General features: G+C 43.2%; 1 protein-coding gene across 2 annotated transcripts in view; it reads left to right on the top strand.

Annotated features, from left to right (window-relative positions):
• LOC148056152 (uncharacterized) overlaps positions 1-17,121 on the top strand; it is a 42,752-nt gene extending 25,631 nt beyond the window's left edge. The window contains exons 1-3 of one of the 2 annotated variants that reach the window (XR_015703976.1): positions 5,533-5,610; positions 14,683-15,413; positions 16,840-17,121. The gene's annotated coding sequence lies outside the window, so the exon portion shown is untranslated. Of the gene's footprint in view, positions 1-5,532; positions 5,611-14,682; positions 15,414-16,839 lie in introns of those variants that run through there. The other variant, XM_087754188.1, reaches the window with a different exon arrangement.
• Positions 17,122-18,216: the final 1,095 nt, after the last annotated feature.

Here is an 18,216-nt window from a genome sequence, read left to right on the forward strand (position 1 = left end):
TTTTGAAGTATTTGGAAAAAGGGGAAGAGGAAAGACAACCTCAAAAAGGGTTTATTGCCTGGTAGGCAGGACATTCAAGCCTGTGGTGGGAAGCTTATGCTTTCATCCCTCGTGCAACCTGGACACAGCAGACCGCATTGCTTAGTTTTTCTGAAAGTCTCCCTGGTTTTGATCAATACTTTCATCTAGCGGCCGAGAAAAAATTTCCAGTTGAAAATGTAGTTGAAAATGTAGTTGAAACAGCTTTGTTCTCCTAAGTGTTTCCACTATAATAAATTTTCTTTGCTGGTGCTATTGTAAGTTCCTCAGAGCAGAGACTTCTTTGTTTCCATACAGCCCAGATACAGCAGGGCTCTGGTCCTTCAGCCACTGTGGAGGTGTCTGCCTCTGATCTGCTGCAGGGCAAATTAATAAACCAACAGAAGTTATTTAAATGTGATGTATCTGTATTTTTCCTGTTTTTTTTAAATAATCATGATATTGTAAGCTCCATCCAGCTACAGACAGTACAGGTGACGAATAGCGTTCTCATTGGAAGTTAGTATTTAAGTGCAATAGAAATAAGAAAAAATACACTCAAAATGCCCAGGTTCAGAGCATTTTGGCCCGTCTCACAAACAAGGGGAGCTGGTTGCTCGTTAATTACAGATGGGGAGAGAAACAAATTTTTCAGCCCACTGGAAATTTGGGAGTCCCAGTGTTTGAATGGAGAAACAGTTTTAGACAAGCGTGGTTCAGCAGGTTCTGGCTCTCAAGGTCCTGCGATGGCTGCTGGGCCAATAGGGCAGGCAAATTGCCATAATGCAATTGTGTTTACTTGCACAGATCTAGAACTGTCAGTAAAACTGGAAATGTAGTCAATGCATAAAATAAGAAAACCCAAGCAAAAAAGGTACTTGTTATACTGTTCTTCTCCAGTGGTCACTTCAGGTCTTTGTAACCTCTGAGCCAGAAGATTTGGGAAGAGCTGAAAAGCATTCTGCTGCTTGAGGGCTGCCTGCTCCCGGTTCCGGGAAGTTTTCTCCTTTCTGGAGCCAGTGATGTCCTACTCACAGTCTAATGAAGAGTTATTTCTGCTTACCAACAACAGTATTTTAATGAAGTGAAAATTTGCCCTGGAAAATTGGGGTTCTTCATTCAGGGGAACTTTTGTTCCACTGCAGCTTTGAGTGCATGTTTGGAGACAGCAGAAAAACAAGTGGAGTGTGTTGAAGCTTAGCTTGTTTACAGTATGGCTTTACATAAAGTATAGCTCCATATGCGAGCTGCAGCTATGAATTTACACAGCAAACTGTGCATGCAGACCACACATCCTAACAGCCTCTTAGAGAGGCCACACATGACATTAATAAAATGTATTAGACTTGGGATGCAGTACTTTGATCAACCCCTTTTCCCCACACACAGAGCTGGTCTTGGGATTGTCAGTTTATGGACGTGTTAAATGCACATAAACACACCATCAAAACGCACAAATGCAGATAGTTTTCTATATCCTGGAGTAAATATGATTTGACAGAAAAAGAGAGATTTGTCACGGAGTCTAGACAAGCTTACTCCTGAATTACAGCTTTGTATAGAATGTGAAATGCGGAAATGCACTAATTCACATCGGCAGTCCTGGCTACCCTCTGAGCTACTGCTGGGAAGAATATTAACAGATTGCTGAAGTACTTCAACTTCAGAGGATAAAACGGTTGAACCCCCCTGATCACACAGAGTATATCTCTAGTTACCAACCAGGGAAACATACTTCAAACAAAAATGTATGTTGCTTCTGAAGGGAAAAAAGCCTGGGTGGTAGACGAGTGAAAGCTATTCTTTACTTATTTCTGAAAAATAAAATAGCCTATTTGTACATTGATTTATCAAGCTTATCCCAACCATCTTCCAGCCAGGATTCACAATCCTCTTTTTTTGTTTCTCTACATGCTACAGCACACAGATGTGGCTTTCATAGTGGAAATCAATACAACTGCAGGATGCCTCCGGTGCTAGTATAGTCCACAGCTTCTTTGATTAAACTCTACTGAAGCTTAATTATCTGGAATGCCTTGCTATTTTCTTGGCAATGCTCACACAGCTTTCCAACCAGGAAGCATTTTATCAGGGCATTAGAGCCCCACACAACACATGCTGGAGAGAGAATATCACCATCCTCGGGACAAGAAAACATTTGTATAACATCCAGCTTTAGTAGCCGAAAGGAAAGTAGCCATGTATTTGTTTCTGCACCTAGCTTTGAGGGCAGGTGTTGGCTTCGTTTGGGTTTGGGTGTTCCTACCAGATACCACATTTATGGGTTTTTCTGGTGATTCTGTGCAGCCCCATGGGGATGGTAGCAAGGGGTGACATGAACCGCTACAAAAACCCCATTTCTTTTAAGGAAAGGAGCTGCTGGCAATGTGCAGGGGCAAGCTGCACCTGCCTCAGTCGGAGATGCTGTGGTCCTGGCCTGGGTGCTGAGCATCCCCTCCTCAGCCCTGCCCTGCCGATCCCGGGTGCAGGCGGGTGCTGCTGCCCCCAGAGCAGGGCAGCTCGGTACCCCGGCGCCTGGTCCTTTTTGTCACTCCGATTCATGCAATATGGTCATAGTAACAAAACAATTTTCAATGTGACATTATCCTCTGGCAATCCGTGGCTCAGGCGTTCTCCAAACAGGGAACAGAAGGAGAACTGTCATGTTAACATTTTAGCTGACTCCAACCTCCTCCTTTTTTCTTTTTTTTCCAAGCCTGGGTATAAAATCCGCCTCTTCTTCCCTACACTGCCAGATGAAACTGCTGTACGACACTTCTCGTAGTATGTGAAAACCCCTGCTTTTCACAGGCAGGGTTTGAGTCACCAAATGTCAGTGTAAAACCCAAGACAACTGTGGGCTTCAAAAGAGGTGTTTTAATCCTACGATGCTGCGCCAAATGAAAATTGTTATTTTGAAAGATTTCTGTCTCTGCAAAGTGGGCCTATGCTGGCCAGATGCCAGCAACTGTATTTCAACCCCTTTTTCCTTTTTTGATGATAGGTACGATTGGAGCTTAAGATGTAACTTTTTCTGTGACAAAGGAATAAAGCTTTATTAGTGGATACAGGAGGAAAAATTTCCATACGGGCAAATTTCTGCAGTTACAGAGAGCAGGAAGCAGGATTTTCTGTTACACTATTTTATACTGGTTTTATCCAGAATATGCAATGCCCATGTCCTCTGCTCTTAAAGGTTTCTCAGACCTGTCTTGGAGGGGCACTGGAGGAGGGATCCCCTCCTTGGCCCCTTGCCGGACAGCGGTGCCACACGCTCGACTGAACATCTGGGTGGTCACATAGACCGTGGCCATGGCCAGATGCTTCTCTGGTGCTGGCACCAACTCCTATCTCCATATTGTCTGTTCCAATAAGTGATTCTCCAGAGATCAGGGTATTTTTCTACCACAAAGCTCTTTTGTTGTTTTTTTTGTTTTGTTTTGTTTTGTTTTTTCTTGGATGAACTTCCCAGCCATCAATGGCCACCTGATGAATGCCTGAATGTTGTGGTGTCTCTAATCACTTGGGGTCACTTGGGAGAAAGAGAAGATAGCTGCCAGCTCTTCTCCAGAGGCCAGTAATGCCTCATTGAAAGCTAAGATGGGAGAATCTGATAGACAAGCTCAAAACCACTCTGTTTCCAAGCAATGAAGATATTCTTAGGCTCACTCGTATTGCCAATTAAAGAAAGGAAAATAAAAGAGCTGTCCTTTGGACTAGCAATCAGCCAGCACAATTCTGGTAAAAATAATCTGAAGCAGCTTGCAGCAGAGGATGAGGCTCAACACTCAGCTAGAGAAAGGCGGGAGCCTGTGGTTTCCCAGCTGGAGCACTGGGGTGAGATCCTGCAACCCAGTGTTCGGGCTCCCTCCCAAAGAGCTGCTGCCCGGCAGCAGCACTGGCCGTGCAGAGCGGCTCTTGCTGGGCTCAGGGGGATGTGGTCCCCGCTCTGCTCCCCACCGCCTTCAGCAGGGCAGAATCTCAAAAAGGAGATGGAGCAAAGGAATTCACGTTTTGTTGGTTTGTTGAATACACACTCTTTCCTTGTCTCTGACCAACCTGGGAGCACGCACGTCAGAGCATTGCATCAGCCCTGGTCCTGTGGCCATCAGCCTTTCTCCATCGTTTCCTCAGTAGCCGAGGAAACTCTGCTTCACTCTCATGCAGATGGCAGACACTGATGGAAGATGTGGCTTTATTCTTCAACTTCTGCTGTGTGCTTGCAGTGTTTCTTCAGAGTTTTGGGAAAATATATTGCTTTGATTTTATTCTGTGAAGCTTTAAAGCAATTCAGCACTCTAGTTCAGTACCTACACTGCAGCTTCTGAAGCCTGGACCTGCCCAAATATGATTAATGAGAAATCCTCATGATGAGCCATACCAGCTTGCTTGTTGTTTAAGCTTTACTGAAAAAGGATATAAACAATTCTCTAACCAGCAAAATGAAATAGCGGCCTTTTGCAGCAGCATCTTACTGTACAAGATGTGCAGGGATTTCTTTCCTGCTGAGGTTCACTTGTTTATTGTGGACACTTGCTAAGTTAGGCTTTCCAAAATTGTAGTGTTCTGGGTGAGACAGGGACCTAAAGCCAAGAACCAAACCTTGTTGGCTCACTTAAGGATACTGGAAGAGAATTTGTAGTGCTGATTTTGCCTTTGTGTTTTTGGTTTTTTTTTTTTTTTCAGATGGCCAACAATGGTGGAAATAATAAATAACTAATATATAATGAAATACTGGTTTGCTAAGGATTTGGCTTTTGCAATCTGCAATGGACCGATGATTAAAGTGCTAATAATAGCATATGAAGTTTGAGGTTTACTTGAGTTACGCCTCTTTCTTTTTGATCACACAAGCAATTGCACATGGACAATTTCGGCAACATAGATTTATTGTCTAACAAGGCCATAGCCTCCCTTGGGGGCCGTGCATAGCCTCCTGTGATGGATTAAATACTCCAGGCATTTTACTCCTCAGTTTGATCAGCATGTTGCACCTTCCTCAGTTCCTTACAGTTGAAGAAAGCAAAACCAGCCAAGCACTGCAAAAAAAGCACAGAGAAGTACTTTGCATCCTAACTGGTTGCCAATGCAGTCATGTTTGTGTCCTTTGCTAGTTGTGTTTGCAAATATTTCCCAGGGCTTTTTTTAATTTTTTTTTTTAAGTTGTTTTTCACACAAGTGTTTTGGGAGTAGCTTTCTTTGTACCAGGAGCTGTATTTGTATATGAATGCTGGAATTTGTACACAAATAAGGCTGCCTCTAATCCATCTGTTATGAAACACACCATAAGAACAGTAAATAGAGAATACTGTGCAATTTATACTATGGACACATCTCCTCCCTGGCTACAGCTGTGCTGGGGGTGAGCTTTCTGCCCATTCCCAGCTGCTGATCATCATTTCAATCTGCTGGCAGAGCTGTGTGTGATCACTCTCTAATCCCTTTCAGCCAGAATGAACCTGTTAAGCAAAGATCTACCCTTTAAATGGCTTGAAGCAACCAGGTTTCTTTTGTTTGCTGCCTAGTCTGTGCCTGGTGCCTGAGCAGCTCTGTGGATAGATCTGGGCAAGCAACTGCAAAGAAGATAAGCAGGTAGGATTGCACTGAGGCTGGTTGTCTCCTCAGCTAGTGTGATTGCAACTATAAAAGAAAGTTTGTCTATATGCTAGGTGATGCTTGCACATCCAAAACAGTCAAAGAGAAAGACCAGAGATCTGATGGCAAACTCTTCAGCAACCTATAAAGAAAGTACATGTAGGCAGCCAAGGTGAATCCGTAAGAACTACTTATGAAAAGTGCGAAGTTAATACAATGTGTGATGTTGGAAGATATAACTGATCCAATTCAATAATCCATAAATTTTGTTTTGGAGGATGTTCATATGTTGTAGGAGATAACTAAGCAAGATCTAAATAGGAACTGTAGTTAATTAACCAAGGTAAAACTGGCCATTCCAGTGTTTCTATGCTGCTGCCAGGGTTTGAGTGACCCCACTTGTTCAACTAAGGCAGGTGGAGTAAGTCCTCTGCGTGTGTTGTTGTGCAGTGTGGGTGCACCAGAACCTGTTGCTGATGCTGAGGACAGTGCCCCATCAGTGGGCGACAGCACTTCTGGCTACAAACTGCCCAAGCAGATCTGTCAGTGCTCCTCTGTTTTTCCTTGTTTGGCTCAGGCTCTTTACGCCACATCAGTACTGTGCCTTTGGTGGTGTTCAGGAGTGTTTCTGTAGTGCTGGGGAGAGCTACTGCTGCAGATGTTCTCATTTTCTTTCATACCCACAAGCTTTATTAACACTTGAATTGTTACTCTGGGTTAGGAAAGCATGATCTGCTGATGGCATGTGTGTGCAAGAGTTTGGTTAGGTCAGTCCTGTCAAGCTGTGACCAAGGCTGCATGTTAGCTTACCCAGAATTTAATAACTGCCAGTGGCATTGGTGCTGCTGTCTGCACCGATTTGTGGAGGAAGGATCACCAGAAGGCAGCGTGGCCAGGGAGGTTAAAATCATGATGTTTCTTGTGTGCAGTTGCAGGTGCATTTGTGTTAAACAGTTTCCTGTAGTGCTGCTTGAGAGTGCTTAGACACTGCAGCACACCACTTGCATTAGGCTCTTGAGCTGAGTAGAGCAGCAGCTGGTTGGCTTCCCTGTACCAATACAGGGGTGGGGGGGATCCCCAACAGGGTATCCAGCTCACATACTACAGCACTGGCTAGTAAGTAAACTATCTTCCTTATCACACTGTTAGTTCTCCTGAAATTCAGATATTTTTTTTTCCTTAAGTTATTTGTAATTGATCGATATATGATACATAGATGGTGTAGTCAGCACCCTGATGATGCTGTGCCCCTCAGGAGTTCTGCTCTCCAAACACAACCCAAACACATTGCAACAGGGTTACTGCCTTTCTCCAGAATGTGCGTTTTAGAAGCTGCTTCTGTTCTCTTTCCTTGACCTCAATGCTCACCGTAGCATCATTTTAGGGAACATCAGGTTCTATTTGGGGTATTCAATTCTTGAGTAGCTTCCTTCTTGACTTTTTTCAACCCTTTTCTCTTGGGTAAGTGTTACAAAAGGAGAAATTGCCATTCCTCTTTTCCCAATTTCTCCATCTATAAACACAATAAATGGCAACAAGCTCTCAGTTATTCTCTTTATAAGCCATGAGTACTAAAGTGAGCCCACGGATAACAGATTGAAAAGGCAACAATGAGGAGAGAAGAGAAACAAAAGGAATGTAAACAAGTCAGTGCTGTGACAGCGAAAGCACTAAGTAAATGCATTAGGCAGACAGACACAGTAAGCACTAAGGCAATAGATGCTGGAGATTTTCTGATGTTTTTGGAATATAAGCTTAATAAACATCAGAAATCATCTTTAGCTACAAAGCTATAAGCCAGGTTTCTCCACTCCCAATGTTAGTTTTTTGGCACTGGAGCTTGATCCAGCTCCTTCATTCACAGCAAGACAAACTCTCTTAATCCTTGCTTACAGCTTGGGAAAGAGAGTACTTTGCAGTATTTATATGTGTGAGGGATTACTTGTTTTGGTCTACATGCTTTCAAATACTGTTGTTTGCTCATTATAGATGGCCAGAGACAATTAAAGGAATGAGACTTTTCACAGCAGCTAATTCCAATGTTGTTTCAGTTATCACTGGTTAACTTTCATATGGCCAAGTAAAAATCTTTGAAGTAGAACAGAGTAGTGTTTTACAGCTCCATGCAGTGGAAAAAAAACGTAGGTACCTGAAGTTTAAACAGAAATGTTAATTTTCTTAGGGCAGTGCCCCTAAGAGCATCTGCTGACACCTGCAAGTGTTCCTTGGGACTGCTAATGCCTGTAAGGTGAAGTTTTAGGTCTCCCTGAACAGCAGCTGTTTCTAGTAGCCCAGTGACCTGAGCATTATGCTTGCCCTGCTTCAAATACTGCATCTACTTCAGCTTGCTTATCTGGGTAATATCCACATACCATAAACAAATTTTGGAAAAATATGGTACTTGTGAACAAGTGGTGGGAGGGGGTGTGAGGACCACATGACTGATCTGCTCTTCCCCTCAGTATTTGTAAAGCTCTGCTTGTGCTACTGAGGCTCAACAAACAGATATTGCAAAAGAATTATGTGGTTTTGGAAACAAAGGGAAACCATTTCTGTTCTTAGAAACACCTTTTCACTGGCAAAGTGTTAAGAGTTCATGAACTCAGACCACTAGATCAGAATAGACTTGGAGAAGGAGGGGACAGAGCCTGGTTTATTATGGCAAAAATATACTTTTTTCAGAGGTGAAATACTACACTACGGAAAGTCTTGGAAGTCTGTTTTTGCCACTTGTGTTGAAAGAGGCTTTGGGCATTCTAAAGGCTTACGCGGGCAGCCTTCCAGGGGGTGGAAAAACAGCAGTACTGCAAAATGTCACACAGAGTTCTGGATACAGGCTTTGTAAACCCAGTGTTTAGTTCAGAAGGCTTTGAGATACTAATTGGAATTGTTGCCCTAAGCAGCAAAGCGAAGAATTAGTTGCTCAAGAGAGGTTCCTTCATTAATTTTACAGAAGTACTAATGTTCAGGGGCCAGCCTCTGGAAGCTGGGTGTGGAGTCTCAAACCTGCACTGTGAGCATAATGTACTGTATGGGGTAGGAATGAACTGTGGATCTCACACAGCCATAGCTGGTAGCATGAAATTATACATGAACAGGGTGCAGAGGACACATGGTGAAGTGTGAACTGCTGATGTCTTGGAGGCTGCAAACTTCTTATCTAAGTTAAAGTAAAATTTCTCCCGAGTGAAACTCGAGCAGCATATGTGAATCTTGCTCTGCAAAAGAGCTACTGTCTGTCTTGACCATTTAAGTTAAACACTAAAAAGTCATTAAATTTTAATCTGTTCTCTCCTCTGCCCCCCCCCCCCCCCCCCTTGTGCTCACCCTGCTTTGTGCTTTCTGTTCTGTGATCAACAGAGATTGTAAGATATGCTTGGAGCCAATACTGATTAACATCTTGATTATTGACCTGGATGATGGGACAGAGGGTACTCTTAGCGAGCTTGCAGATAACAGGAGTAGCTGATAGATGAGATGGCTGTGCTGCTCTGTGGGGAACACGGACAGGGTGGAGAAATGGGCAAACAGAGACTTTGTGAAATACTGAGTTCTGCACCTGAGGAAGAATAACCCTGTGCACCAGTACATGTTGGGGGCCAACCAGCTGGAAAGCTGCTTTGCAGAAAGATCTGGGCATCCTGGTGGACACCAAGTTGAACATGAGGCAGCAATGTGCTCTTGCTGCAAAAAGGGCAACAGCATCCTGGGCTGCATTAGCAATAGTGCTGCCAGCTGGTCGAGGAAGGTGGTTATTCTGTCTGAAAGACCTATTTTTGTTGTCAGGGTGTTGAACACTTGAATGAGTTGCCCAGAGAGGGGTTGGACTAGATGATCTCCAGAGCTCCTTGCCAACCTTGGCCGTTTTCTGGCTCCTGTGAGCTGCTAATGATGTTGGTGACCAACAAAGCAGAGGAGGATGTGGCTTGAATTCCTCCACATTGAGCTCAGTGGTTCAGGGGTGCCTTTAGCTTGTGGGCAATGACAGTGCATGTGCTGTGACTCTATATATGAGGAGAACTGAAGGCAACAAAGCATAACTGAGAATAGATATGGAAAAAGTGAAACGAAATACTACTGTCTTACCCCTGGTTATCTGTTTGTTGTGTCATCCAGCTGAAAGCAAAGATAGAGCCAAGAGTCCAGTGGAAATCCTTTTATGCAAGGACAGTTTTTTTTTTTTTTTATTTTGTGAAGCACCAGTTAATATATGAATAATGGGCACGTGATTATTCTAAAAAGAGACAGACTGTTCTGCCAGAAAGACAAGGATTCGTAACAGCCTTGAGATATTTTTCTCATTTTCTTCACAATATAAATGATACTTGAATTAATATTCATGTTGAAATAAAATCTGAGGGGGCTTTAGTAGTAAACCAGTAAACAATACAAGAAAAAAGGGCTTTTTATGGTAGCATAAAGATGCAAAATGAAGGGGAGATTGGGAACGTGTTTTCTTTGGTTGCATCTCCCCCCCAAAAAAAGAATTAGCATTACACATTTGTGTTTTATTTTGCCTTTGTCTGGGGACATTAATTATCCTCAAACAGCACAAATGGGTGAGAGAGCAGTGAGTTACCATGTGGAACACAGGACAGTTAAAGCATCATAATGAAACCTATTAAAGTGAAAGCCATTTAAAAAGTGATCAAAGGACTGGTTAGGCTGTGTAAATGCCTTACCAGGTACCAGAGCATAGTTAGACATTTACCGTATGGGACTAATGGAGCACAGGCTGTGTAATGTTGGAATGTGTTCAGATAATCCATTTACCGAAATGGGGAATATACACTGTACTGTCTGGGGATGTTTTATGCTGCGGAATAATGACATGGCCTTTGTTTTCACATGTTTGATGTCTTCCTCTCTCTGTTTTCCTCCTGAATTAGCAATATCACACCAGGAAGCAAAGCTTTCTTGTGCAGTAAGCGTTGCTGGTTTATTTGAGCCACCTTGAGAATTACTGGGAAGTTACACCAACTGGCAAGCACTCCATACGTATGAACTAAGTTGATGAGCACTACCCCTCTCGTTCCTTTGTCTGTGTGAAAATAAGGGATGCACACAGATTAATTACGACTGAGCTCTCTTTGTACAGAGCAAACACAGCTCTGAGTAGCTTTGCATATGTTGTCAAAGCAATAATGGTTAGCAAGGAATGCATTTTTACAGCAATTAATACAATCCGAACAAGGATTATCCTTCCAGCTGGTCAGTAACTATCACAAAATACTATGTGAAAGGTAATTACCACTATTAAGAATGTGGATTTTGCAGATAAGCATTTGTTTATTGTCTCATCTTTAGACTTGAATGCCCAGTGCACCACCTAATTGTTGTTGCAGCAGAGATGCTTATTTATCCTGTTTTCTTCAGGTAGTTATGATGCGCTCCTTCCTGTGGTATCTGACCACCTTCTGGATGTGCAATAATTGAGCAACTGGCTTAAAGCTATCCTTTCCTTCAGTTGCCCAGAGAAGAAGTAAACTCATGAATTTAAGTATTACTGCTTGTGTTCTGAGATTATACTAATGGAAGCAAGGACAGAAGGAAAAAAAAATGTGATGGAGAAGGTTTGTCCTGCAGAAGATGATCCTATTTATGCTATACACTTATTTGGTTTAGCAGAGATGACCATATGCACTTTTAGATTGGGAAAGATGACCTGGAGGACTGGGAGGAATAGGTGATTCCTTGTTCTACCATCCCTACTTTTTTTACTCTTAAGGACCTCTTTATGATGGGGCACTGGACTAGGAACAAGTGTCCTGGGTTATGAAGTCTGTGCACAACTCTCATGAGGATTCAGGTTACTTTGCTCATTCACAGAGTTAAGAAACCACCCTAAAAACTGACTTCTTGCTTCTGCATTGAAGTATTGCCCCAGTGCCTTGTTCTTTTGTTCCTCCATTTGGGAGCCAATTAACACACCCTCGGGGGGGAAAAAAAGAAGAAATAAAAATTGCAGTCTGGATGAATCTACCCATACAGGTAATAAAAGATCTGGTTGCTGCTTTTCAACTTGATTAAAAAAAAGAAGAAAAAATTGATAGATACTAAAAGAGTTTGTCATGTGGCCACATGAGAAATCTACCGAGCCCTTATGTAGGGGAAGAAAGAGCAAAGCAAATGAAGATGCTGTACTTGTACTATGCACTAATAGATACTTGACTGGGGGCAAGGCTTAGGACAGTACAATTTCTGCTCTACAGAAAAATGACTATAGGTTTCATGGGTACACTAAGCAGGCTTAGCCAAAAGCCACACTTGCCATTAATTCCAGCTCATAAACTCCAGCATTGCAGAAGACTGCTAGAGACAAATAGCAATGAAACAAAATGACTGTCGGAGTTTTCAAGAAAAGTGGCAATGGCAAGAAAAGCAGAAAACAGTTGTGACTGCCAGCAAATGATAAAGCATCAACATCAAGATGCATCACAGCACAAAAGTCAGTTACTCAATAACTTTTCTGGCACATGCAGCAAGTGGCTAAATAGCTGGAGGAGTGCCACTCAAACGCCATTCGTATGAATAACTGTTAGCAGTTCAGTGAACGTCAATTTGTTCATTTAATTAAATTTAAAATGCTTAGCACACTTTTGGGTACTACTAGAATGGCAGTTATTTGATGCTGTGCTTTTGGACTGAGGCAGGCGTTAGCTGCGCTGGTGCTGTGGCAGGGCGGGCTGCACGGCACAGGGCTGTGGCAGGGTGGCTGCCGGGGCCCTGGCTGCGTCGGGGGAAGCTGCAAGCTGGTCTCAAGCTGGTCTGATGGGTGATGGGGTGCCAAGTTCTGTAGAAGGCCAGGGCACCCCGAGACTGGAGGTGCCATGGAGTGGGGCAGACACATCGTCTGTGACGCTGCCTGTACCTCTGTCATTGAAGCACTTGGTGCCTGAGCCCGTCTTGTCGATGCACGATCAGTTTGGTCTTCAACTGCACTAGAGATGAGTGGGGCTGCAGGTCAGTGTCTAACCTTGCTGAAAAAGAGACATTTTCCACTAGCTTTAATGCAAAACTTCTGTTTAAAAGTTCCTGAGTTTTATGGATATTACTGATCATGCTCTGCTGTAATATCTTGGTGAGTCGACACAGCTGGGATCAACCCGTGTGCTAGAAGAAGCATAGTGTGTTAGGATGGCTCTCCAGTGTGCACATAGATACCCAAAGCAGCTCCTTCAGCACTGCAGAGTCCAGCACAGCCTATGCTCTCGTGCATAGGCATAATCCATAACCCAAGTCTTGGTTTCCAGGTCTTGGCTTCCAGACCAGGAGGCAAAAACTTAGTGCCTCAGAAGTGATGCTGACAGACTTCTGTAGTACACAAGCTTAAGCTGCCAAACAAAACTGTGCCGTAATGGACAGCAAGCACTTCTCTGCAATACCAATGCCTCATTCACACCTCAGCAGACACGGTCTCTGGCAGTTTGCTTTAGCAGTGACTCCTTTGCATGATTGTGGCAGAATATTCTCGCTGTTACCAGATGAGCGGGGAGTGTAACTCCCTTTGAAGCCTGCTGCTTTTTAATACCTTGGTGTAATTTTATTGTAGCTAAATAGGGTAAGGAAAGGGTTGCTTCAGGAAGCTTAGTGCTTCCTTTCTAGGAAAGATAACTGACACAAGACAGCTGTTTGAAAGTCCTTTATTCACTGGCAATATTGCTATTGATCATGGATTAAGTAAATATGATCATTGAGAAACCCTTTGCCTTCTGTTGATTAATCTTGCCAAGAACTATAATTTTTCTGATGTTCAACATTACTCCTTTTTTGCATCTGTCAGTGTTATTTGTTCCTCACACCTTTCTTTATTTCTGAGTTAAAGGGGAGATGTGATTTAGTCATACCTAGTAGGAGTCATAGAATATCTTGAGTTGGAAGGGGCCCGCTAAGGATCATTGAGAAGAACAAGATGGTGCATGGGTGAGGTATTAGAGATTCATCTCAACGGGAGAGTGACAGCTCAGGACTTCTGTAAGGAGACTTGAACCACTGATAATACAAGAGGCAGATGGAAACAAACGGACTTTCCTACCCAAAGTGGAAGGGGGAAAAGAATCCCTGGGTTTTGGGGTGGGTGCAGCCAAAACCAGTATTTCCTTCATGGCAGATGTCCAACCAACTGCTCTGAAATCTACTTAATTTTTATCTTATGTGATTTCCAATTTCAGAATTGATTCCCCAGTGTGCCTACTTGATTGTCAGAACTTGGGGTGGAAGAAAAAAATGATAGGAGATCTGACAGGGGAAAAAACCCCACTGACTACTGAAATACTGACTACCTATCGTGCCAATGATGTCTAGTTTGTTCACAGTTAATATTTTTTCACCTTATTTCCTTAGAAATATGGCTGCTATTTTTTTTTCCCCCAGTTTCATGAAACCAATTTGCATGTGAGATGCATTTTCTGGGATCTCGGTAGGGATGAGACTGGCATTGCTTCTCTAAACAGAGCACCATGGGCTCCCTTTTGTGTTTGTTTGCTGCCTCCAAAATGCTCCCAGATAATCTCACTGGCTGAGTACGTGTTAGTACACAAATGCTGACAACCTTACAAAAAAGGAAAAGTGATAAATGCTTTACTGTATAAAGAAAAGGTAAGGCTGCATTTTGGGAACCAAATTGACAGTTGCAGTACCTGCTCACATTTTTATCTTAAGATCAAGAATGTAAGGAAAGGTAGATAGTCTATCATTAAATCTTCTTTTTTTTTTTTTTAAAACCAAACACTGCATCTGACTTTCAAAGTGTCTCTTATCAGAGATGCAAAGGAATTGTAGTGGGGTTTTCAAAAGAATCTGAAAATTTAGGTACCTTATTTCCTTTCACATAGAGTTAGCAAGAGTTGGTCCCAGATCAGGTATGCAAAACCTAGGGCTTTTCACTTTAGAAGTGGATATTGTGTTTTTCAGTTAAGTAAATAACAACAGAATTTCAGAGAATAGACATTATTCTGCCATGCTGGGAAAAAACAAAACACATCTGAGAAATGGTTTAGTAACTAAAATGTCGTTTTCCAGAAAACGTGCCTGGTGCTGTGTTGTTCCTGATTCTTCTATGGTTTTTAGGACTATCTGTCTTATTTGGGGGTGCTGTGTGAATTTGGTGATGCTTGCCTGGATTTCCTGCCTGCCAACACCAGCTGGAAACATGATGTAAATAAACGTTTTGATCAGCTTTGGTTTAAATTGAACAGACACTGCAGCAACAGCTTTTCCCGCAGTACCCGGCCACTCTGCTCTCAGCCCAGGACAGAGACAACTTGTCCATCTGACATTGAGGACTCTGGCATTGGTCCACTGACTCGGGCACGTTTTTCCCAGACTCCTTGGATGAGGCTATCATAGATACACGTGTAAGTGTGCAAACAGTGTGCTTGAAGAGTGATCTTGCAGTTGCAAGCCCATCTCCTGCATCTCACAGCTTCATCTACCTCTGGCCTCCATGCTACCCAGGAAGGTTTGAGGGACTGCTGAACAACAGGAATATTGCTCAATGCATCAACATTACAGAAGCAAATTATGATAAATTACCTTTTGTGCACCCACTGGGGAGGTTTCACAATGATCATTAGCCCTCAAAGTCTTCTGCTTCCTGTGGTGGTCTAATGATTGCACTCTGAGCTCCCAGATAAATCACGGGTTGAACAACAGGAGGGTCCTGTCACCGGCAGCATGTAGAAAGATTCCTCACAGGTATTGTTGGTATTTTGTTAAATCCTGCAAAAGGAATAAATATCACTTGAATCCTGAAGAACTACCATGAAGTACTCTTTGGTGCTAATCGCCATTGACAGCAGGTAGGACTGCTTAGTGTGTTGTTGCTTTTCTTCTAGATGGTCAGTCCTTTGCTAATTATCAAAGCACAGAGATTTACCTCCTTTGTTTCATTCTGTTCAGCTTCTCCCCATCAGTATCATTTATCTCTTATAGGGTTACTTTCTGCACCTGTTAAGAGCAAGTACCATAGTTTTACATTTGTAATCTGTGGGCTATCTCTTCCAATTTGCCTCCTGCTGCAATTCATTACTGCTGGTTGTGTGTTTATATGAGTAATACAAGGTAAAAGCTGCCCTCCAGCTCTTCCCTCAGAGCCTGTCAGCCTCTTATTCCTAATAACCTGTTTCTGTAGTGTCCATCGTCATCCCTCTTCCAAGCTGCTCTTGTCTCTATTTCTGACTTGCTGTGGATTATCTGAGGACACGGGTGTCTGAAGGATGTTGTCCGTCTATATGTGCATGTGGTCACTGATGGGTTAACCCTGGTAACGCTGCCTCTGGCTGCCCGGTGCTGGCTGGAGAACAAGAACAGCTTTACCCTCTGCACAAAGCTGCCTGCAGCCTGGGAGGTAAAATTGCCACAAAGGCAAACTTATGCGCTGCACACAGTGTTCTGGTGGGCAGAGGAAAAAGCTATCCATGTAAAAACCAAAAACAAAACCTGTGGAACATACCATTTAAAATTACTCATGTGACGACTCCGTCTTGAAAACAGCATGTTTCATCTCTTTTACTCTTGCCAGCAGCCCTGTGCAGGCAGCACTTCCTAAGTGGCTGTTATCCCTGTTCTTTGCAAATCTGCTCATAGCAATGAGGACATTAATGGTTTTTTGTATTTCTGTAACAGGAAAATCATAGCTGTGAGTAGAGAAACAGCGATGTAGGAATAGTCACAATCTTAGAAGTAGATAATTATTTTGGAGGCTCCTGTTTTCCATAACATAGGCTCAATTTAGCCAGGAGCTTTAAAACTTCTTGAGTTTAGAAGTTTGCTTCATTAAAGAAACTCAGCTAAGTGGCCTCTGATGTGCAGTGCCAACATGGGGTAGCAGTAAAGCATCTGCTGCTTCTGTAGTGTGGAGTGTTGTGTGCCTTCAGCTGAGCAGGTCTCATCTCCCAGGAGTCCTGCAGAGCTCTCCTCCCAGGCACTGGCTGGCCTCAGAAGTAAAACTGGCTACAAAAATCTCAGGGCCAGAACTGGGTGCAGAGATTTTGGATGCAAATTTCAGTACTTCTGTTACTTAGAACACATAAGCCTCCAGAAACTGAAAAGCTGGGAAGGGAAAAAGGTTTGTCTGCTAGCCTTAAACCTTGCAGAGCTTTTTTTCGCCTTACTTATGTGCCACACGGTGGTGGTGAGTAAATAGCCTGACAAAGCAATAAGTTCTGTATAATGCACTGGCTGCCCAAATGGATCAGAGCCTCTAATGTGGTCTCTTCCCTGCAGGGTACCACTGAGCCAGAGTGCCTGGTGAAAGGACCATGTATTCATGCTGCAAGCTAATGGCTCTTGCTCTGCCTTCACAAGAACTGCTGTTATGTGAGCACAGTCTGCTTGGTCAGTCCCACCTTCCACCCGAGCCCTCAACATGAGAACAGACAGCCCACTGACTGCAGGCAGCCGTGAGGCCACCCGAAGTATTTGTATCAATGGGTTGTGGAAGGAAAATGTTCTGTATGTCATTCTGCTATGAATGGGCATCAGAATAAATCATGATATGGGATCCTATGTTCTTGCCATCAGTTTCCATGCTGGCAAACATCTGGTTTTGTCCTTTCTACCTGCCTGCCCTGCTGACTCGGTCTGTGCTGAGATGCAGAGTTCTCCTCTTTCAAATTATCAAGCTATGTCCTCAGTTACATCCATGTGACATAGATGTACAGGTGAAGAATTGTAAAATTCCTCTGTTTTCAACTTATTCCCTGTCATGGCACTTGTGCAGCCCTTCTGTGTTTGGGGGCTGGTGCAGGTATAAGCTTTTGGGACTGAACAAATAATTGTGTTGCAGTTGGAGGATCCAACACCCAGCGTGTTCTCTCTGAAGGTCCAACAGGAATGAAAGCGGTGGCAATGTGCTGCTGAAGTTGGTGGACCTGGGTTTGAATGACTGGGGAGAGATACTGTTGATGAGATGCTGCTGGTGCTGTATGGCTGTAGTCGTCTTGCAGAGCACAATCTTGCTCTGTTTTGAGAAGTTTCTTATTGCAATGCATTTCCCATCTTGGCTAAAGCTAAATGGAGCAGTTGCTGGGTATGACAAGTACAACAGTGACTCAGCCCTGGAGGTACCTCTGCATGTCTGCCAGAAAGGTTTCAGCTTGTGCGACTGCTCCTTGACTAGCCAGCAAATACATTATTGAGAGATCACCCAGAGTCTTTACAGAGTAATGCAATTATTCCTTTCCTGTACCATGTACAAATGTCCTCTTGAGAAGTACACAAAGATGGGATAGCATTTGGTAGCTTTTTCAGGCCTTTTTTTAAAGGGAGATAACCTGAAGAGATGTGTACAATTTCAGTCTTTGTAATTCAAGTTTCTATAACTTTCAAATTGTAGTGTTTTATTCCTATGAGGTCTGTATTGTGGGGCAAGTGGTATTGCGTGTAGTTCAACAACAACCTCCTTTCTCCTGCTGAATTATCAGGTAAGAGTGGACAGGCTGCAAGCGCACTTCTGCCTGCTCTCAGCTGTAAAACTGCAAGAGGCAGGGAGGTTTATTTTAGAAGACATGATTAGGAATTTGCAGTGTTCATCAAAAACATGGATGGACAACCATGGAAGGAAAATATGTTGAAGTGCAGAACGAGCTTTGTTTCTGCCAT

This window comes from Nipponia nippon, unplaced genomic scaffold, assembly GCF_047370975.1.
Source record: "Nipponia nippon isolate SJK-2023a ecotype South Korea unplaced genomic scaffold, ASM4737097v1 scaffold_17, whole genome shotgun sequence".
Lineage (NCBI taxonomy): Eukaryota > Metazoa > Chordata > Aves > Pelecaniformes > Threskiornithidae > Nipponia > Nipponia nippon.